General features: G+C 45.4%; 1 protein-coding gene across 1 annotated transcript in view; it reads right to left on the reverse strand.

The window, feature by feature from the left end:
- HDDC2 (HD domain containing 2) overlaps positions 1 to 18,394 on the reverse strand; it is a 120,716-nt gene extending 102,322 nt beyond the window's left edge. Inside the window, exon 1 of the mRNA XM_056856506.1 lies at positions 18,385 to 18,394. The gene's annotated coding sequence lies outside the window, so the exon portion shown is untranslated. The remainder of the gene's footprint in view (positions 1 to 18,384) is intronic.
- Positions 18,395 to 19,768: the final 1,374 nt, after the last annotated feature.

Genomic DNA, 19,768 nt, shown 5'->3' on the forward strand with positions numbered 1-19,768 from the left:
AAATTGAAATTCAAAGGAATTTTCCTCTGCCGCTGACACCAGGCTGAAACTGAGATGTTTAAGTGATGGCATTTGGACTCTGAGACATAAGCAGGCTCTCTGGAACACTCAACTCTGTTTATCTAAAATCTTGACCCCATTCTTCACCTTTAGATCAGCATGCCTATGAGGGCTGGAAAGTTATCTGTGGCAGCAGGAATGTGCCCTCTGCCTCCCATGTGCCCATTTTACCAGCCACTTGCACACCGGACTGCAGGGCCAACACTTCAACACTCCCAAGTGGAGACCTGAAAGCAGTTCAGGGCCGAGGTGTAACAGAGTCAAGCAGGAGGTCAAGCAGAACTAACTAGGTGAGGATCTCGGCAGGCATTCTGGCCCTGGCCAGGAGCAGAAGATCCTCTCAGAGCCTTTTACAAAAGAATGTGAAATGATAGAACAGCTCTGGCCCTGGGCAAATTCAGATGACTGCATGGCTGGCTTTTCGTGACAGCACTCAAGGGTTGTTTAGATTCATGTGTGTGTGTAAAGTGCCTTCAAGTCGCAGCCGACTTATGGCGACCCCTTTTTGGGGTTTTCATGGCAAGAGACTAGCAGAGGTGGTTTGCCATTGCCTTCCTCTGCACAGCAACCCTGGTATTCCTTGGTGGTCTCCCATCCAAATACTAACCAGGGCTGACCCTGCTTAGCTTCTGAGATCTGACGAGATCAAGCTAGCCTGGATTCATAGCCACTAGTATAATTTGTGGCACTGCTTGGAATGTACAACCTTCTATAGCTCATACATATAGGAAAATACCAAAACCAGTGGGTGAGCATTTTGCAGTGCAATCCTAAACACTGACATCCTTCTAAGTCCATTGACTTTAACGGACTGAGTGTCACTCTGCTTAGGAGTGTGCTGTCTTGCTGCATCTGCCCAGCCTTAAAATTTCTTCATTTATTCTTCTTCTGTACCATTTGCCTGAGCGGCCGCATTCTAGTTGCTCTATACCATGGTAGGGGAAAAAGAGAGGCACTCATATTGTGGCTGTCTCTATAATGTAGCCCAGGGAGGCATTTTTATTTTGGGAAATGGTACAGGAAGGAATGTTAATCCCCCTCCCTTTCACCAGCACTAGGGACCTGATTCTGATCACGCCCTCACACAGCTGCTTTTAAGGACCAAATTATATACCGTACCTAGGGTTCCCGTCATGGAACTCCAGTATGCCATGGAGTGTTGCCCTTAAACATAACAGTCTGAAAGGACTCTCACAGCCAAGGGGCATGTGAGTCCTTACCAATCTTAGAGGGTATTGTGTCCAGCTCAGGACAAGGAGTGTAGTGCTAACAAGGCATGCTGCAAACTTCAATACAAACAATCATCAGGTGAACTTACCTTGCTCAAAGTTCTTGTTTACCTGCCAGGTGAGGTTCTGATCAGACCGGCTTTAAGTTCCCTGGCAAAGTTTGTCTCAGAGATTGCACTGTATCAAGCAGTTTTGTAGCAGCATACTAGCTTCTTGTGCTACAGGCCCCTGGGCCACTGTAGCTTGGGGCTGCTTTTGCCCTATCCAAGGCTGCAATTTAAAGCCCACTTATTAGGGGTTAAGCCCCATTAAACTCAGTGGCACTTACTTCTGAACATTCACATTTAGGATTATACTGTAAATAATCTCAATTACCAGAGAACAAGCACATATCCTCTAAAGTTATTGTTTAGTCATTAAATCAACTTGTGTTAAGCACATAATCACTTGCAATTCATCACCTATTTGTGTCTGCATAAAGGATGACATTAGCTAGTTTGCATTGTTTGCTTTTTGTACCTGCAGTCAGCAGCATCTATCCAAGAAGTGATCATAAGAAACTAGCTGGGCCAACAGGCCAACAATGAAGGCATAAAGAGACAACTAAGTAGTAGACCTGAACTCAAAAATTTCATTTATTTTAATAATTGGAGTGGGGGTGGCAGATGGAGAAGCACTTCTGCAAGAAATTGTGAGCCAAAGCACTGTACATATGCTCATCAGACACATCCAGATTCACGTGGATGTATTTGAACAGCTCAATGAACTGCAATGAACTGAATGACTCATGACTTGCAAGCAGAAGTGAACAAAACTATCAGGTGCTATTTGGAGAAAAATAAAGGCCAGGAGGCCAATGCAATTGAAACTTGAAGCCAAAAAGGCAAACCAGATTTTAGGAGGAACAGAAATCAGGAAAAATTGAGGCCATACCAGTGGGCAGGAAAAGGTGAAGGAGAGCAAGGTGCAAGGTCGAGAGTTTATTTAGCCCTTCTAGATTCCTACGTGAGGAGGAACAGACGCAAAACTGAGCAGAATAGACAAGAACAATGACAGCTGCTAAAAAAGGACAAGGAGAAAACTGGAATAACCAACCAAAGAAGCTTGAACCTCAGCTACTTAGGTTGTGTGGTCACTGGCAGCATTTTATGCAAACTGCTGCAGGTTGTTATTGACACCCTTTCCCAACAAGAAATAGGCTACTGCATGGAGGTTCTTCGAATACAGTAGACAGGAAATTGTGCTCTGTTTGACCAGCAAATAGCTGTCAATTCCTAAAAAGAAGCAGAAGTCACAAGCAGAAAGGTAAAAAATGTCTCAAATGACAGAGGAAGGAAAATAAATGAAAGCGAAACTGTAATTAAAACAATCTTAAAATTTGTCAATTCATTCTTCTTAATATGACTGAATGGGAGGTGATATTCCAGCTTCAGGTGCTTTGCCAGCAACCTAAACTTCCTTGAAAGTGCTACAGTAAAGAGTGAAGAAGGATGAGAGGGGCTGAGGACAGGTGTCATGGGTATGAGAAGTATAATACAATTTGTAACAGGAGGGAAGATATGTCACTCCAAAAGGAGGATGAGAAAGATAAAACTGCTGTGAATAAGGTGTCCCATATGGTTAGTTCCTATGTGGAAGACCCTGAATGTATGTGTCTAAGGGAGTGGGCAGTTGTATTTGCTAGGGAGACAGCAGTATGTTACACAGAGCTGTAAATCTCTAAAGCCAGATATCACAATCCCTCTTGGGTATACTGAGGGGGAGAGAGATCTTTGCTTGTTTGCCAGAATGTTTATTTTGAGTTTTTAATTTTGTCCCTTCTTAGTCCCTTTACTTATTTTACCTCAGAAGAAATGAGACACCAGAGGATTTTTCAAATTATCAAGACAAGTGACAAAGATTTACTAAACACTGTATAAGGGATGGATTTGGAGGGAACACTGTAGTTAGGAAAAGCATAGAACCAGATTTATTGTTATACATTTCACTTCAGAGAAGGCATAGATCTTAGATGGCTTACTTGGTACAGTATTACAATTCTTAGTTTCAGTTCACAACTTCAGTTCAGTTCCCAGAACTTCTTACAGATGTTTCTATTCGGACTCTGCTGCCTACCTATCAGGGAAGTCGGAGGCCGTTCAGTCTCTCTCCCCCCCACTCCCGAGAAACACAGAAGCATGGAGGTTTCTCCTCAGATCTCTTTTCCAGTTCTCTCTACAGATCTACCCCGCTTTTCTGTGGCAGTAATCCCTAAACAACCCCCTGTATCTGGAATATCTCCTTCCCAGAGCCCAATTCCCTTCCAGTGACGTGAGAAAGGGTCCCTTTCCTCCCAGTCTCTGCCTGTCACTCCACAGGAGTTGTTTCACACCAGCTTAGGCAAACCTGAACCCTCAGATTCCCAGAGCCAAACGCACCTACTGAACACGCAGGTTACCGAAACCAGAAATAGTGGGCTCCTTAGTTCCGCCCACTCCCTTTCTCTGAGTTTCTCTCAAAGATTAACCCTTTGTCCATCACACGTCCCACCCTTTGAGTTCATGGCTAAAGGTGAGGGTATCTCAAGCCTCTCCTGTGCAGTGGGTGTTCATGCAAAACCTAGTTACTCTTTACAACATTTTCAGTAACAAACATTACACACTTAACTATTACTACATTTTCAGCATTAATTCAGGTTTTACCCAGCACAAACATTTCACTTACACTTTACCTGTACATTATGTTATACCTGTACTTTTCCCTTCCCCTATGGAAAAATAAATAAAACTTTAAAAATTAAAAAATACCCTATATTTGGAATATCTTGTTCCCAGAGCTTATTCCCTTCCAGTGACCCGAGAAAGGGACCCTTTCCTCCCAATCTCTGCCTATCACTCCACATGATTTGTTTTACACTAGCTTAGGCAAATCTGAACCCTCAGGTTCCCAGAGTCAAACACAGCTACTGAACACGCAGGTTACCAAAATCAGAAATCCAATTCCTTTCTGCAGAACAGAGAGAGTGAGTTGCTTAGCTCCACTCACTCCCTTTCTCTGAGCTTCTCTCAAAGATTAACTCTTTGTTCATCACACCAGACTTGTCACTTCATGTGTTAAAACCAATTACTTGATTATTTCCATTCATCCTTATGATGCCCTTCATATGGTAATTGTGACCCACTTGAATCTTAATTAGGAACAGATAATGTATGAGTACTAGAAAACTTCTCCAATGTAGTCTATGTTTCTTTTGCCTAGATCTAATACAGAGTCATCAAGGAATAGGATGCCAACAGTAATTCATATTATACACAGCACTGTATGGCATGCATGGACCCCAATGTTCAGTTTTCCCTGTCCCCAGCATTTCTCTACATGTACAGGTTTCATCACACCCCACAAAATTGCTGTGGAAGAATAGTTTAGTAAGGTTGCAAACTTGCTTGCAAGTAAATCCAATTGAACTCATTGGGATTTACTTCTGAGTACAGACCCATCGTCTGAGGCTGCATATGCATAAATCCAAACCGAACAAAAGTCAGAACAGATACACAGGTTCTGGAGAGAGAAAATGTCTTTATGAGGATCCAAGTAAATGATTCAAACATATTTATCAATATTGCACTTCTGAAGGATACAACAATTCTCAGTTCCAGTTCCCACTGAGGCATAGAAGGACATCTCCCTTTCTTCTTTATCCAGTTGGGTTGTATGTAAAGACCAGAAGTCAAGGACACAAGATAAAGTTATCTGTCACACTTCATCACTAACTTACAATAATACCTGTCCCAAGTCTGTTTGTCTATGCTGCTAAGAGAATAGAATTTTCATTGCCTGTAAAAATATCACTTTCTGGTATCTATTGGTGATCACAATGTACCATGCTTTCATAAACTTATCAGTTAAAAATGGATCCATGTATGAATAACTGAGAAACAAATGAACCAATAAGATCTGGCCATAACTGAAACAGCTTGTTCTATGTTTCTGATAATTCATTAATACAAGTCTGATATACACACTGGGACGGATCTTTTCTGCTGATGAAAGAGAAGGGATTTTCACCAATTCCCTTTCCTGCAGCAGACTTTCAGCTCCTCCCTTACAGTGTCCCTGGGAGGTCTGCCATCTCCCAGGAGCACACTACAGGGTGCATTTTGGACTACAATAGGAGGGGAGGGAGAGAACTTGCACTCTGGTGATTTCCATTAGAGGAGATCCCATCAGAGGGATCCAAGTAATTACTTATTACAGTTTACATCCTGTATAATTCTCAGCTCAAGGCTTCCAATGAGCTTACATATAGCAAGAGAACAACATTCAATTTAAACAACCTCTAAAAATCATTGGGAATAATTAATAACATCTGGCTAAAACAGGCAATAGCCAGCAACTAAAAACAATTAAATCATCCTCAAAATTGTACACAATGAAACCCAGCAGGCTGATCTAACAGAGAAGTATGACTTCTGAACCATTTGAAGTTGTCTTGGACATGGTGTTGGGGTACTTGAAGTTTTTATACTGGAAATGTAACTGGGACACTGTATTTGCTAGTTTGCCCTGACCTGGATGGTACAGGCTAGCCCGATCTTGTCAGATAGCAGAAGCTAAGCAGGGTCAACACTGTGAACACTGACTTAGCTGGTCTAGGCTTGCCCAATCTCATTAGATCTCCAAAGCTAAGTAGAGTTGGCCCTGGTTAGCACTTGGATGGGAGACCGCCAAGGAAGTCTGGGTCACTATGTAGAGGCAGGCAATGGCAAACCACCTCTGAATGTCTCTTGCCTTGAAAACCCTATGGGGTCACCATAAGTAGGCTGTGACTTGATGCAACTGAATGTCTCTTGCCTTGAAAACCCTATAGGGTCACCATAAGTAGGCTGCGACTTGATGGCACTTTCTACCACCATATGCTAGCTAATAGCAAAAAAGAATAGGTGACAGGTAAATAACTGGTTTTAAAATGTATGTGGATCAAAGTATCTCACAGATATGTAACACAGTGAATAATTACAAGTAAAGATTGGCTGTGTCTGTTGCCAGTCACAATCCCAACTTCAGCGCGTACCTCTTGCTGGGGCTGTGGGGCAGATTGCTCTTTCTGTTAAAACTCTGCCACACTCGTTCCTCACCTACTCTGCCTGAGCGGCTTGTAGTGGTCTTGAACAGGGTGTTGAATAGTCTGAGAGTTTTAGTCTTTGGGAATTTCAGTATCCATGCCAAGAAGAGTAGGTTTTTATACCCCACTTTTCTCTACTGAAAGGAGTCTCAAAGCAGCTTACAATCACCTTTCTTCCTGCCCTTGTGAGGTAGGTGGGGCTGAGAGAGTCACCCAGCAGGCTTCATGTGTAGGAATGGGGAAACTAACCTGGTCCACCAGATTAGAGCCCACTACTCTTAACTACTGCACCATGCTGGCACAGCTCAAGGCCTCTTGGTTTCCATGGTATCCAACTGTGGTTCATAATATCCAGTTTTCCTGTTGCATTTAAATGTTTCTATAGTATAATTGCCATTTTCTAGACACCGTCAAGGATAGTATTCCTCTCTTGGACGAGTGACAACAAATGAATACATTGCCTATAAAACCCAGTAAATAATGTGGCACTAATCTGTATCTGAAAAAAAATGAAACTCTCCCATGATGACACACTATATAGTTACAGCATAAAAATATAAGATATCTGTGCAAAGTTCAGCTTCTAGCATGTTATAAACTAAAGATGGGAGTGCAGGAGTGGGCAGCCTAATGAGGGAATCTGATTTTTTCACATTATAGATTTAAAGCGATTTTCATCTTCCAAGACATTGATCAAGTAAACACCAACTATGCTGATGTGATATAATGCACAACTTTGACAGTTTCTATACACATTTTAATGAAAGGGGGGATTATTATTAATAAGATTGATGGCTCAAAAACATTTGCTCAGGCAATCCCTGTTGGAAATCCTTGTATTTTCTCCACCTTTGTTCTTTCAGCTGAATTCTCCATTCCTACACCACATTGATAAGGTTTGATCCACCATTGAGAAGTCATTGCTTTCAATTTCATATTATACCATTTAAATATTACATTACATTCTTGATGTTCCTTTGTCTAAAAGATCTTCATGGCATTTACAATACTTCTTAATTTACCTCTGGAATGACAATGGCAGTGCAGTGCCTTTTTGTTCTTGCCTATGTAGAGAATTAATGTTTAATTGTTTGGTTTTATTAATCACTTATGTAATACTTACTGTAATGGATTGTTGATTTTAAGATGCTGGGTGGGTTTTTTTGGGGGAACTTTGTGCATTAATGAGCTGGTGTTTCACCTTCTTGCTTTGGTATTCCAACTAACTAACCAATTTAAGGTTGCTGTCTGCTTTGTTCAGGAGGTGCCTAGCTGCAGATGGGTGTCTCTTTGAGTAAAGTAGAATGACCTTTTGGCTCATGCTTGGTTCCAGCTGTAGGTAATTAACCACTAAAGCTATCTTGGATTTCTAATAGGGTACATGGCCAGACCTGATGGAAATTAAGAGTATAAAATTTGCCTTTCCATTCCAGGCGTTGGCAACCCCACCCAGTTGGTCTGAGAGAGGTTCTGCTGATATGGGAAATGGCTCTTTCTGGGCCCACTCCTATTCTTGTGCTTTTTCTCTTTTAGGAGTTATGGTGAAGTGAAACCTTTTGTTTGGCATCCTGGAACTATGGACTCCTAGTAACCAATCTTTGTGCCTTGTTACTCTTTCCCAATGTGTCTTTGCTTAAAACATATCAGTTAGCTTTGTGACCAGCTTTCTTTTGTAAATCTCTCTGACTTTGCCAAAGTACTATTTGCTGCAATTCTTATTATAGAATAAGCTTCTTTATAAGTCTATTGGTTTTGTGTGTGGTGTTTTGCCTTCTTTAGACTCCAAGCCTAAATCTGAAGTGCCTAGCTTTGTTTCGCTACTTGCTAAACTGATTTCGGGTGGGAAACTCTTACTCTGTTAAAAGTCTTCCTTGCAGGGTAAGGGTTCCTAGGTGAACTTAAACAGTTAAAAGTTTGTCTCCTGGCCTTTGACTGGAGTGGGTCTTTAGGCAGGAGGCTGGTGGTAGCTTTCTACCATTTGGTCTGGCTTTTGAAATTTAAAACCTGGGTTCTGTCTCCTGGGCTGGAGGTGGTATCCAGTGCAGCCTATATCTAGAAACACGAATACTCTGTAAAACAGATCTACAAACCATAGTATCTGTATTTTCAGATGCTGAAATATACAGTTTCATATATATCAGTCCTCTCATTGTCTACACATATGAAATTCATACACAGCTTCTCAATTTCAACAAGTACTTTTTCTCAGAAGACTCAAGGTGAAATGCATATATGGGGCGGAGGGTTCACAGACATCCTATTCTTCAGTTGCACCTGCCTAGTGGCATAGGATTGTTTCTACCTATTTTATTTATTAATTAAATTTATATCTCGCCCCTCCCCGACCAAGGTTGGTCTCAGAGCGGTTTACAACACTATAGTCAACAATCACATACAGTACATTTAAAACATAATAAATATCTATACATTTATATTAAAATCCAATAAAATTCAACAATTTGCAAGGTTTATCCATCTACGGCATCAACAGAAACATGATTAAACCCTCAGTCAGGAGAGACAAAGTGGGTGGGCAAGATGGACCAAGCTTGTTTATACACAATGCAGAAACAGGGAGGCCAGTTTTGATGGGACAGCTGGATACTTCTTGGGCTGGGAACCACCAGCAAGTGTAGGGGTGTATCTGGAGAGGTGGTCCTGCAGATATGATGGTCCCAGACTGTTTAGGGTCTTAAAGGTCAAAACCTTAAACCTGATCTAGTATACAGACTGGAGCCAGTGCAGCTGGCAGAGCACCGGTCGAATATACATGAATGTTGTATCATGGCACACCACCATGATATACAAGATGCAGCAAGGGAATACAGACCATATGTACTAAAATGTGCAGTACAACACATCATTCTGCCCCAACTTTTTTTGAAAGATAAGCATCCAAGTAAGCAATTTGATGGTGCGGTACATTGCACAGAGAGTACTTTGCAGAAATACCGGTACCCAGAAAACAGCCAGGAAGGGGGGGGGGGAAGAGGATGAATTACTTCTCTTGTCATGACACTTGCAGACACTCTGCCTCAAGACTCTGCATATCATTGTGAGTGTAAAGCGCTGTCAAGTCCCAGCAGATTTTCAGCAATCCCATAGGGTTTCCAAGGCAAGAGACGTACAGAGGTGGTTTGCCATTGCCTGCTTCTGTATAGCAGCCTTAGACTTCCTTGGTGTTCTCCCATCCAAGTGCTAACCAGGGCCAACTCTACTTCGCTTTGGAAATCTAATGAGATTGGGCTAGCCTAGACCAGCTAGGTCAGTGTTCACATATCAATAGTCACCAGGAATCTCAGCTTCATTACTGCAACTGACTGAGCAAGTACCCCAACACAGGTAAGAAAGAGAAGGGGGATGATGGGGGAGGGGGGAGGTTGTGACTTAAAGTATCCTTCTTTCCCAATCTTCCCACCTTAAGAAAAGAGAAGTGTGGACAGACTACTGAAATATCCATGGCTACAGTGAGTCTCACTGCCTGTAGTATGAGAGAACTATATATAGGCTGAACAACTCTCCAGGCCTTGAGCCTGGGTCACTAGCAAAGGAATAAGGGTGATGCAAGCAGCTTGATGCCTCCCTTCCCTGATTACTGCTAGTGACCCACAAGTTGGCCCACATGGAGGGTGGGAGGCCAAGTGTCATATCACCCATTTGTTTTTGTTTTTTTAAAATTAGCTGTTTACACTGCATGTAGAAATGAGATGTGCACCAAAACTTGTGTAGTATGAATAGTTACAGAATCTGCCCATCCATTAGGGCACCAGAAGTGGAAGGGTACCAAAACCAGCCTTGTCACCACTCCACCCCTCATGTTATTTGGGTCTGTCACAGCAAATGGCAACCCTGACTGGTATCTCTGGCCCTAGTGGGAGGCCCACAGTGAGCCTGCTCCTTCCCTTCCTCTAGCCTTCAGGGAGATGAAGGCTGGATGGATCTTCTTCCTCCTTCCTTCCCCTCTTCCATTCAGGGGGAAAGGCCATGGGCAGGCCAGAAGAGGGGCTCTTTTCCAGTGTTGTTTTTGCCCCCCCCCCATCCACCCATGTTGGGAAGCAGGGCATCGTACCAAGCCCCAGTGATGGTGACAAGCATGGAGACAGCTTCCCCACAGTATGGGGGAGAGGAGGAGTGCCGCAGTGGCTTCCCTGCAAGAAGGAGGGAAGCGGTGGCAGCTTCCTTGCGGTGCTGGATGAGGAGGCCAGGTGGTACCTTGGGTGGCAGTTTCCCTATGGTGCGGGGGGAGCCAATAGAGACATTCACTTAGGCTACCAAAAATCCTTGGGCAGTCCCAGAATAGGTTTTAATGTTAACCACACTTTGGGAGCATTGGGATTGGTGAAATTTTAATAATAGAAGCCAAGAAAGTGGGCCACTATAAACTGCTGTTCTGGAGTGTGTCACAGAACAAGCTTCAGTAGCCATTTGAAAGTTGTTGTTGTTTTTATTCAAAGCACAAATAGTTGGGAAGAACCCTTGCCAAGCTATGTGTCCGGATCCATTTTTCCTCATCCCTGCTATCCATTCAAATAGATGCCCACATGACATTTCTTTTTGTTTTTTGCTCAAAATATCTGGTTTGAATTGGGAATAAACGTTTTCACAGTAATTGCTGGGAGTTGTTCTGGCACAGGAATAAAGCTCAAACATATGCTACAGCTGACTTGTCTTGGCAGATTCTTTCCCAATGAAAAGGAGACAGAAAAGGCTCCCATTTAGAGATGATTTACACCATCACTTCACTTGTCACAGGACACTTTTTTTCTGCTGGGATTTCACCCTCTTTGTTGCAAAAGGGCTATCTGTATGACTGCCATAAACTCACTCAGCATGACTCAGTAGGCTGCCTCTAAAGCTGCTTACAAGAAATCAACATGGATTCCTTTACATGAGTGGCTCTCAAAATGTGGATCAAGAATCCATGGTGGGTCATAACTCTCTTGCATGTAGGCTGTGAACCCTGGAAGGCAAAGAAGGGTTAGGGTGAGCTGGGGAGAGAAGATCTTTGGAGTCTTGGTGGCAAATTTGGATTGTGTCTGCAAAATGGGGGAAATGGCCACAGAATACAACCTGTTGCTCAGGCATACTATATATTTAAACATACTGAAAATGAAAAAAGAATATAAACTTGTTCAGAGTTAATCGGTATGAGATGCCTGGATTTTATGCTGGGGAGGGGGCAAATTCTATGGATTTTTGTTGTCCCAGCAGAAAATACACTCGGTTTAGGTGGATCTTGAAGTTTAATTTTAAAAGCAGATCCCACTTCAAGAAGTTTAAAAACCGTGGTTTTATGCCCAGGAAATTATTCTAACTTTATGCAATTGTTAGCACATTAAAACAGATCCCCCCATGTGATAGTTTTATCCAGTATACAGTTTATCCAGTATACAGTTTATCCAGTATACAGTTTTATCACCATGTGATAGTTTTATCCAGTATTGAGTGTGCTTCCATTAAGTTAATGGTTGAAGGAAGTGTTTAGAATGGCATGGACCACAGGGCATCATATATGACAGAAAGAAAAGTAATTAAATGAAAATATCTAATAAAATGTTTGGGTTTTAGTTAATTTTGTTAACCAAATAAAACCAATATGGCAGAATCTTTAGAGATGATAGTTGAGGTTCATTGATGATGGTAACAGAGTGCTGTGGAATGCTCTCACATTGCCCCCATAGCCTCCTGGGAAAAACCACATGTGTATCAAAACCACCATTACTTTTACATTCTGAATGTTCAGGCATCCTGTGATCAGCAGGGCATCTTCATGGACCTTGTAGCCAAATTCCTGGGCAGCGTCCATGATGCACAGATTGTTGCAGCATCTGACTTCTACCACCTGTTGGCCCCATGGCCAAAGAGCAAAGGATGGCTGCTGGGTCAGTAGCTGGGGAAGAGGATGGACCCGCACTTCTGTATGGATGGATGGTCTCTCTCTCCACGGTGAGGTTCCATGCACCCCCCTCAAAAAGTGTTGATGCTCCTAGCTATGAGGGCCCTGAGTTCTGGGATGAAATAGAGGCAGCTGGAACCTGGTACACCACCTTCAGTAACTGTGTTTATTGTTATGGTTGTCATTTAATTCCACACAGCCAGCCAAAAGCCTGACACGCACAATGGCAACAGCACTGATTCTTTTTGCAATGGCCCCCTTAAGAAGCTAAATTTTGTGGCATTCTCTCACTCTGTCCCTTCATTAGCATAACCAAATGAAGCTGAGGTTGCTTGGATCCACTTGGCCCTTCCAGGCCTCCATAATGCTAGACCTCCCCCCCACCCGCTGCAAAAATTGACCAGCATTGTTTCCCAGTGCTGAAAGACAGCCTTCCAATGCAAAAGCTGGCAGTGAGGCATATTTAGAGCCCTATTCCATCTGCTGCACCCCCACATGAACTGAACAGGGTCTTCAAGGTCCAACCAAGCTCTGTGAACCCATAGAGCTCATTCCCAGTGTGCCCCCCATCAATTGGAAATGTCGGCCAAACTTGACTCGTTGCTGCTCCATCCCTCTGTGCTGTGGCCCTGGCCCCAAGAACTCAGCTATTTCTCTACACTCTGCTCCCTGCATGGCCTCCATTCATTGTTTGCACTTTCATCTGAGGTCCTACGGTTTAGAGGCAGAAGGCAGAACACCCTTTGGCCTGTCCATACTGAGGTGTCATCACCATTAGCAGGAAGGGCTCTATCCGCTCTGCGAGCAGGCGACCACATCTGCTGTGCAAATACGCTTCCCCATCTACCCTCCAACGACCCCCAGAGATCAGACACAAGGACACAGTTGTGGCCAATAAAGACATTTTATTGGAGGGCTGTAGGGGCAATGGAGCTGAGAGAACCAAACTCCACCTCAGTGTTACCTCTGGGGAAATGGGTGTAACTCTCCCAGGGTGGCTTTCAAATGGGGCAGAGGACCAAGAGGGGCATTCAGCTATATACAATTGGCACCTTCCAAGGGCAGGCTTGTTCTGCGGCCAGAGCTCAATGTGGCACGGGGGGGGGGTCATCAGTTGGAGCCTGAGCGCTCCCTGTTGGATCTCCACCTGCAGAACAGAAACACACACATGCCTCTGCAACAAAGGGCCAAGAGCTCTTTAGTGGGCACTGACAGGTCCCTCAGTGGTTGCCAAAGAGTCCACTTGGCACCCCATGGGGCGGGACTCTGCTGCAAGTGCTGCAGCCTATCCCGCCCCAGCAACAGGCTCACCACATCCAAAGCATCCTCACCTGTCTGGAGCTCATGCCCACACCAAGAGCACATGGAGGGTCCTCCTTGGTATTTGCTCCACAGGAGTCTGCTTCTGCAAGGGAATGAGTCCAGGGAGTGTGTAGTTACCCACTCCACTTGACATGGTTGAGCTCCAATCCCATCCTTGTGCCCTGTCCAAGGGGGAACCCAGCAGCTGTTCCAGTCCAGTCCCCATGCTCCACACCCCTTTGTGTGCAGGAGGTGGCATTGTCAGAGTGGCTCACGGCCACAGGGGAAGTGGGGGAAGGAGGTTTGGGGAAATTCCCCTGCTTACCTGTCAGTGTTCAGCCATCCCATTGGGTCTTGACTGAAGAGATGGGGTATGCATTAGGGTTCAGAACTGGGAGAGATCAGCCACAGACTTTGCTCTCCCTGTTGGGTGTTCATACAAAGTGCTCATCCAGTAGTGCTTAATGCTGTCCTGAAGCAGGCAGATGCAAGGTTGAGCACTGCGTCAGTACAAGAGGGGGCAATCCAAGTCCAGAATCAGATTTCATTCTGAGGTCAGGTTAACAGCAGTCCAGAATCCAGCTGATGCACAGAGTGGATGCAACAAGGCACTCCCACAACAGGCTTGTCTCACTGACTGCTTAAATAGGCCCTTATCTTATTGGGATAGCAAAGCCACCTGTTGCTCATTAGCTGTTAAGGCATTCCAAGCCAGGTGGAGTGCATCAGTCTCATTACTGCTGTCAGTTAGTGATCTATGCTGGGCTTGTAGTCGGGCACTCCATAATCCATCTTGTATTTCTAATCAGAGCCTTCACCTGTGCCCCAGTGGCTTTGGTGAGCCCTTTGGTGACAGCCCAGCTGCAGTCAGTGTCACCAAAGGGCTCACCAAAGCCACTGGAGCACAGGTGAAGGCTCTGATTAGATTCCCCCTGAGCTGGAATGCTGAAGTCACAGTGAGGCCTCCTCTGCCTGTGGCTGCTCCTCTCTTCTCACACTGACTTCTGCCTGTGGCCGCTCCTCCTCACACTGCCTTCTGTCTCTATTTCCTCTTCGTCTGAGGAGGTCTCAGCAGGCTGACTCATTACTAGTGTCTTCTCTGTGTTTTTCCCACCACCAAGGTGCCTTGCTGCTTCCTCTAAGTCAACACAGCAGAGAACTGTTGGACAGCATTCCATGCCATGCGGTCAAGACAGCGTCCATCTTTGCCTGTAATTTTCCATCAGAGCATAGCTATTTTCACTTGCAGGTACCTTATCTGTGAACCTCTCCTCAAGGACATTTTCCAAGCCCAGTTAATTAGCTGACTCCTTGCCTCTGAGGACAAGGAGATGGGAGAGGTGAAGTATTCCTTCTGGAATTGCTAGTTGGGAGGGGTTGAAAGGCTCACATTGCCTAAAAGGTTCCTAGAAGACAGCCCAATGATTGGTAGCTAATGGTCACTTGTTTGCAGTCAGCTCATCCTTAAGAACACGTTAGTCAGAATTCAGTCATCCCCCCCTCCTTTCATGCCATTACGTTGCATGAAATGTAGAGACAGAGACAGGGTCTTTGTCTCTACACACACACCCAACCTACTGAGTTGTGGAGCATCCTGGCCAGAGTTTTTGTAGGATTGGGGGGGCCATGACTGGATGCTGGGGTGGAGGCTTGGCCACCACAGGGGAGAGGGTGATTGGTTGGCATCATGAGCTGGTTTGGACCTTGTGAGTGTGGCCGTGGCACTGGGGGGGGCACTTGGTTTTTCACTTTATTGGGGCATCTATGGGCTATGGTGTTTTTTTAGGCATAACCTTGTGCCTCTCTCAGGGGATATTCCTGGGTTGAAAAGGCTCAGGGAGTTTATTGACTCTGGCCGTGCCCCCCAAACCACCCATGACTATGCCAGCACAGAGCTCTGCACCTGTATTGTGCCGGCAAACATCTATCATGGAGCTGTGCAGGTGCCTGAGAGCAGCACAGTGGAACTGGGGCCCTGCAACAGTGTAGCTGACCCTTACGCTGGCGTATCTCAGAGATTCCAGTGTATGGGACAGTTGGCTCTCTGAGCACATTAACACCCACCCACCCCCCTTTAGGACTGCACTGTGTATGGACCTGTCTTCTTTATTGGCAGAGAAATTATATGTAGTTTTAATTCATGTCAAACTGTTCAAACTTACACCAAATTTACACTTTCAAAACTAAATCCTTTATTCCCTTCTTTGTCCTTTAAGAGGATGTACATTAAGGCAAAACAGAACACTGATTTTGTACATCTTCTCTTTTTAAATGTATGCACGCTTGTGTTTTCAATACCTGCACATATTATTAAGTTAATAGTTAACTACATTTGTTGTTTTTGTAGCATTCAATTAAGCTTAAAAGAGGAAATAAATGGCAATGCGCTAATATCATGTTCTCTAATGACAGGCTTACTATCGGAGACATGTGTCTGTTATTCTTTCAGCTCGAAGCTCAAGGAAGGAGGTGGGTCAGACCTGCATGGTAAATAAAAGCCATCTGCTTGCTTTGTGTATATCTGGCACATGGTCAAAAACAGTCTGTAATTTGGATCAGGAAGAAGCTGAAAGCAAAAGCAACTTGTTACCTACAAGTAAGTAGACTTTGTTATGTAGATAGGTCCCTGATGTCGCTGACATCTAGCACAACTATTGCACAACATTGAATTTACAACAAGCCACATCCCCTTCTTGGAAAGACGGGATGCTTTAAAAGTCCAGTGCATTCCTTATAATCTGTTATTCATTTCCACAATATGTGCAAACTGGCAGAATTGCATGATAGATAAAGGTTAACTGAACAACCACAGAGAATGCCTTTTCAGTAGCGATACTATGTTTGTAGAATATCCTTTCCAAATATATTAAGAATGTTCATATAAAGAGAGACCAATAGTCCATGTAGTTTATATTGTCTACCTTGACTAGCAGTACCTCTTCAATGTCTCCAGCAGAAAAAGGCTCTCACCAGCCCCTGATTCATGACATGGAGATACAAAGGACTGAGTTTTTAGGATCTTCTGCATGCAAAGTTCTTCCTCTGCTACTGAGCCAAAGCTCTACCCTAGGAAAGCGGCTACATTTCATTGCAAGAAACCTTCTATTCTCCAAAATTGCAATGGCTAATCTGTGCTCTGTTATTTAGCTTGGTTTTTAATGTTTTGCTATGTATTGTGGATTTTAATTGTTGTTTTGCTGTACTGTCGTGTTTTCAATTGATGTCGATTTAAAAAAAACACAATTGCATAACCCTGAATGCTTTTTGAAATGCAGAGAACAGGCATGCAAATAAAATTTTAAAAACTCCAAATCAATCAAAATTACATTCGTTAATCTGCAGCAATAGCAGGCCCCGCCTCAACGGAAGGCCCGATTTGGTGGCCTGGGCTGGGAGCGGGGCCCGAGCCTGCTGTGCAGGTGGCAGGGTGCAGCAGCGCCATTGGGCGGGTGGGCGGCCAGGAGCCTGCAGGGGGGCCCTTTCCCCCCACGGCTGTGAAATGGAGGTGATATGGAAGAAATGACATTTTGAAATTACACAAGAGGTATGTGTATTGGCTGTAAAAATGCCAGCATGTTAGATAAGTTTAATGAGACAATGCCATTTTAAGTTGTGAAGTTTACATGTAAGTGACATGGAGCCATCCTGTGTCCAGGCAGAAAAACTGAATAAGGTAGAATGGAGCCCCTTCGCGTGGCCTTTCATTGGCCAAAGAGGGAGAGAGGGCACCTGCTGCATCGGGACTATAAATTGAGCTGTGCTGCCTCACAGACTTCAGAGACAGCCCCTTGTGCTTTCTCTCCATGAGCTGCAGTCATGTACTTGAAATAAAACCGCTTGCTACTAGCTGCCTTTGTTCGACGGATCTACGATCCGTCCATAACAGAGGCGAGCGAGGGAGATGCAGGAAGCACCGAACCGGAGGCGTCCTGTGCTTCCGCCCTTACTGCTTCGCCCCGCCCCTGATCCTACAAGGGGCCGATTGGGGCCCGGGTGGCTGGAGGGGGAACAGTTTCCTCCGGTGGGCCGGAACTGGTGCCGTTGCTCATGTCAGGCAGCGCCGCCATTAAAGGGGGCCAGAGGAGCCCTGGTGGATTAGGCAAGTAGGTGATGTGAAAGACCTCTGCCCGAGACCCTGGAGAGCTGCTGCTGCTCTGAGCAGACAGTACTGACTTTGATGGACCAAGGGTCTGATCTGATTCAGTATAAGGCAGCTTCATGTGTTCACGCGGGTCCCCAACCTTTGCATCCCGGATTGTTACCTTCAGGGGGGGTACAACCTCACCCGTTCTTGAACTAGCCTTCATTGCCCTGGTATTGGAGGGGCACTCTATTATGAGATGAGGCCTACAGGGAATGGGTGTTGCTAGCCTGGAGCTTACTTACCTGGCTAAGCGTGGAAATCACCATGGCCAGTGGTCCCCGACATGGGACCGGGCACTGGGGCATGGACATGCAGGTTAGACAAATTGCTTAGGTTATAGTGGGCATTTCTGTGTGATGGGGGGCTTTTGGGCTCATCACTAGAGTCAAGGCAAACTATTTCCTTGGTTATAAGCCATGGGCGGCGAGCTGCAGTATCACCTTGGTGTTGCTGGAGGCACTGCTCTAACTTATTTTTTTGGGGGGGAGAGTTGGCTCCCTACCATGGGGGTGCACCATGCTTGAAGGTCGCCCATCGCCAATCATCCCATATACTTCATCCAGTCCCCTTTGCATGGATTCAGCGGCTTACTCTGGTTCTAGAGAGAGACAGCTATGCTGAGGTGTTCTCGCCAGGCGAAGTTAGGCAACACCTATTGTCAGTTGTCCCAGATACTGTGCCAGACATGGGAGACTTGTGCTAGCATCCTAGAGTGGAGTTTTTGATAGCGCTGGGCCACAGATTTTGCATGCCCTCATATTCCTTTTTCTCCCGGATGCGGTTGAGGGAGGGAGGTGCATTGCCTACCCGGCACTCTGTATCGGGCTGGGACACAAGAACGCCAGGCCTGGTGATTTGGTTAAGCCCTGACAACTGTCAGTTCACAGTGGGCGTTATCAATGGCAGTATTAGCACCTACACACACACCCTTCTCCACGAGGGGAATAGGCTTGATAGGCTAGTCAATGTAATTGGCAGGTCAGCGCTTCCAGTGAGCAGTTGAGGATAGAGGAGTCTTGGGATAGCCCTTCCAATAGGTAAGAACGGGCTCTAGTGGGGTGCGTGAAGCCTCAACAAGCATTTCCAGGGGAAACATACCATGGAATAGCAACAAGCTTGGTGCCTGGAACCGGGAGCCTTTCTTGTTCTGGAGTCTCATAGGGATTTTTTATCCAGGCAGGCCAGTGCCCAGGAAAGGGCCGCAGTGGGACCATCAGGCCAGGAGAGGAACGGGATTCCTTCCCATCAGGACTTTTGGGGGGCATTAACATGTTGTTTGTTCTTGTAGCAGTTGGAAGGAGTGCACTGGCTTTTGGTGGGGCCCTTTGGTGGGGCGCCGGTGGACATGACACTGCCAGTTGGCTTTCCACACGAGGAGGACATGACACTGCCAGTTGGCTTTCCACATGAGGAGGACCTGGACTTCTGTCCAGTCAAGGAATTCCTCGGAGATCAACTTGTTTGTCTTGTTACAGGTGAAGGATAGATGAGCGGGCTTGAGGGTCCTTTCAGGGCTGGGTGATGACTGAGAGTGACACCGCTTATTGGCTCTCTACCTGTGGAAGTTTGGTTTGACCACTAACCAGTTGTTTGTTCTTGCAGCTGTGGGATGGAGGGTGCTGGGTTTCAGCCCCCTCTTTTTGGAGAGCACCGGCTGATTGTGGCTCGCACCATGAAGATGACCAGGACTTCCTCCCTGTCAAGGAATGGCTCAGACACTGACTGGTTTGCTTGCAGCAGATGAAGGAGATGAGCAGGATGGTGCCACTGTTTATTTGGGTTTATCCCAGGGCATTCAACAACCAGGGCCTGACAGGGGGCAACCCTCCTGGGGCAGAATGTCGGCATCTTCCCAGTGCTGCATTCTGAGACAGCCAGTTTCAGCTCACTGGCAGAAGTGGGGCCCGGTCCTACAGGTGCAGATCATGTGCTGGTCAGGGATGTGAGCAGCCTCTACTGGCTGGGGAAGCTCCTGGTATCAGAGTGATCATCTCGTGGCTCTTGCTTACATGCCCAGGGTATCGCCGATCTCCACT

This window comes from Euleptes europaea, chromosome 10 (genome assembly GCF_029931775.1).
Source record: "Euleptes europaea isolate rEulEur1 chromosome 10, rEulEur1.hap1, whole genome shotgun sequence".
In the NCBI taxonomy this organism is placed as follows: Eukaryota; Metazoa; Chordata; class Lepidosauria; order Squamata; family Sphaerodactylidae; genus Euleptes; species Euleptes europaea.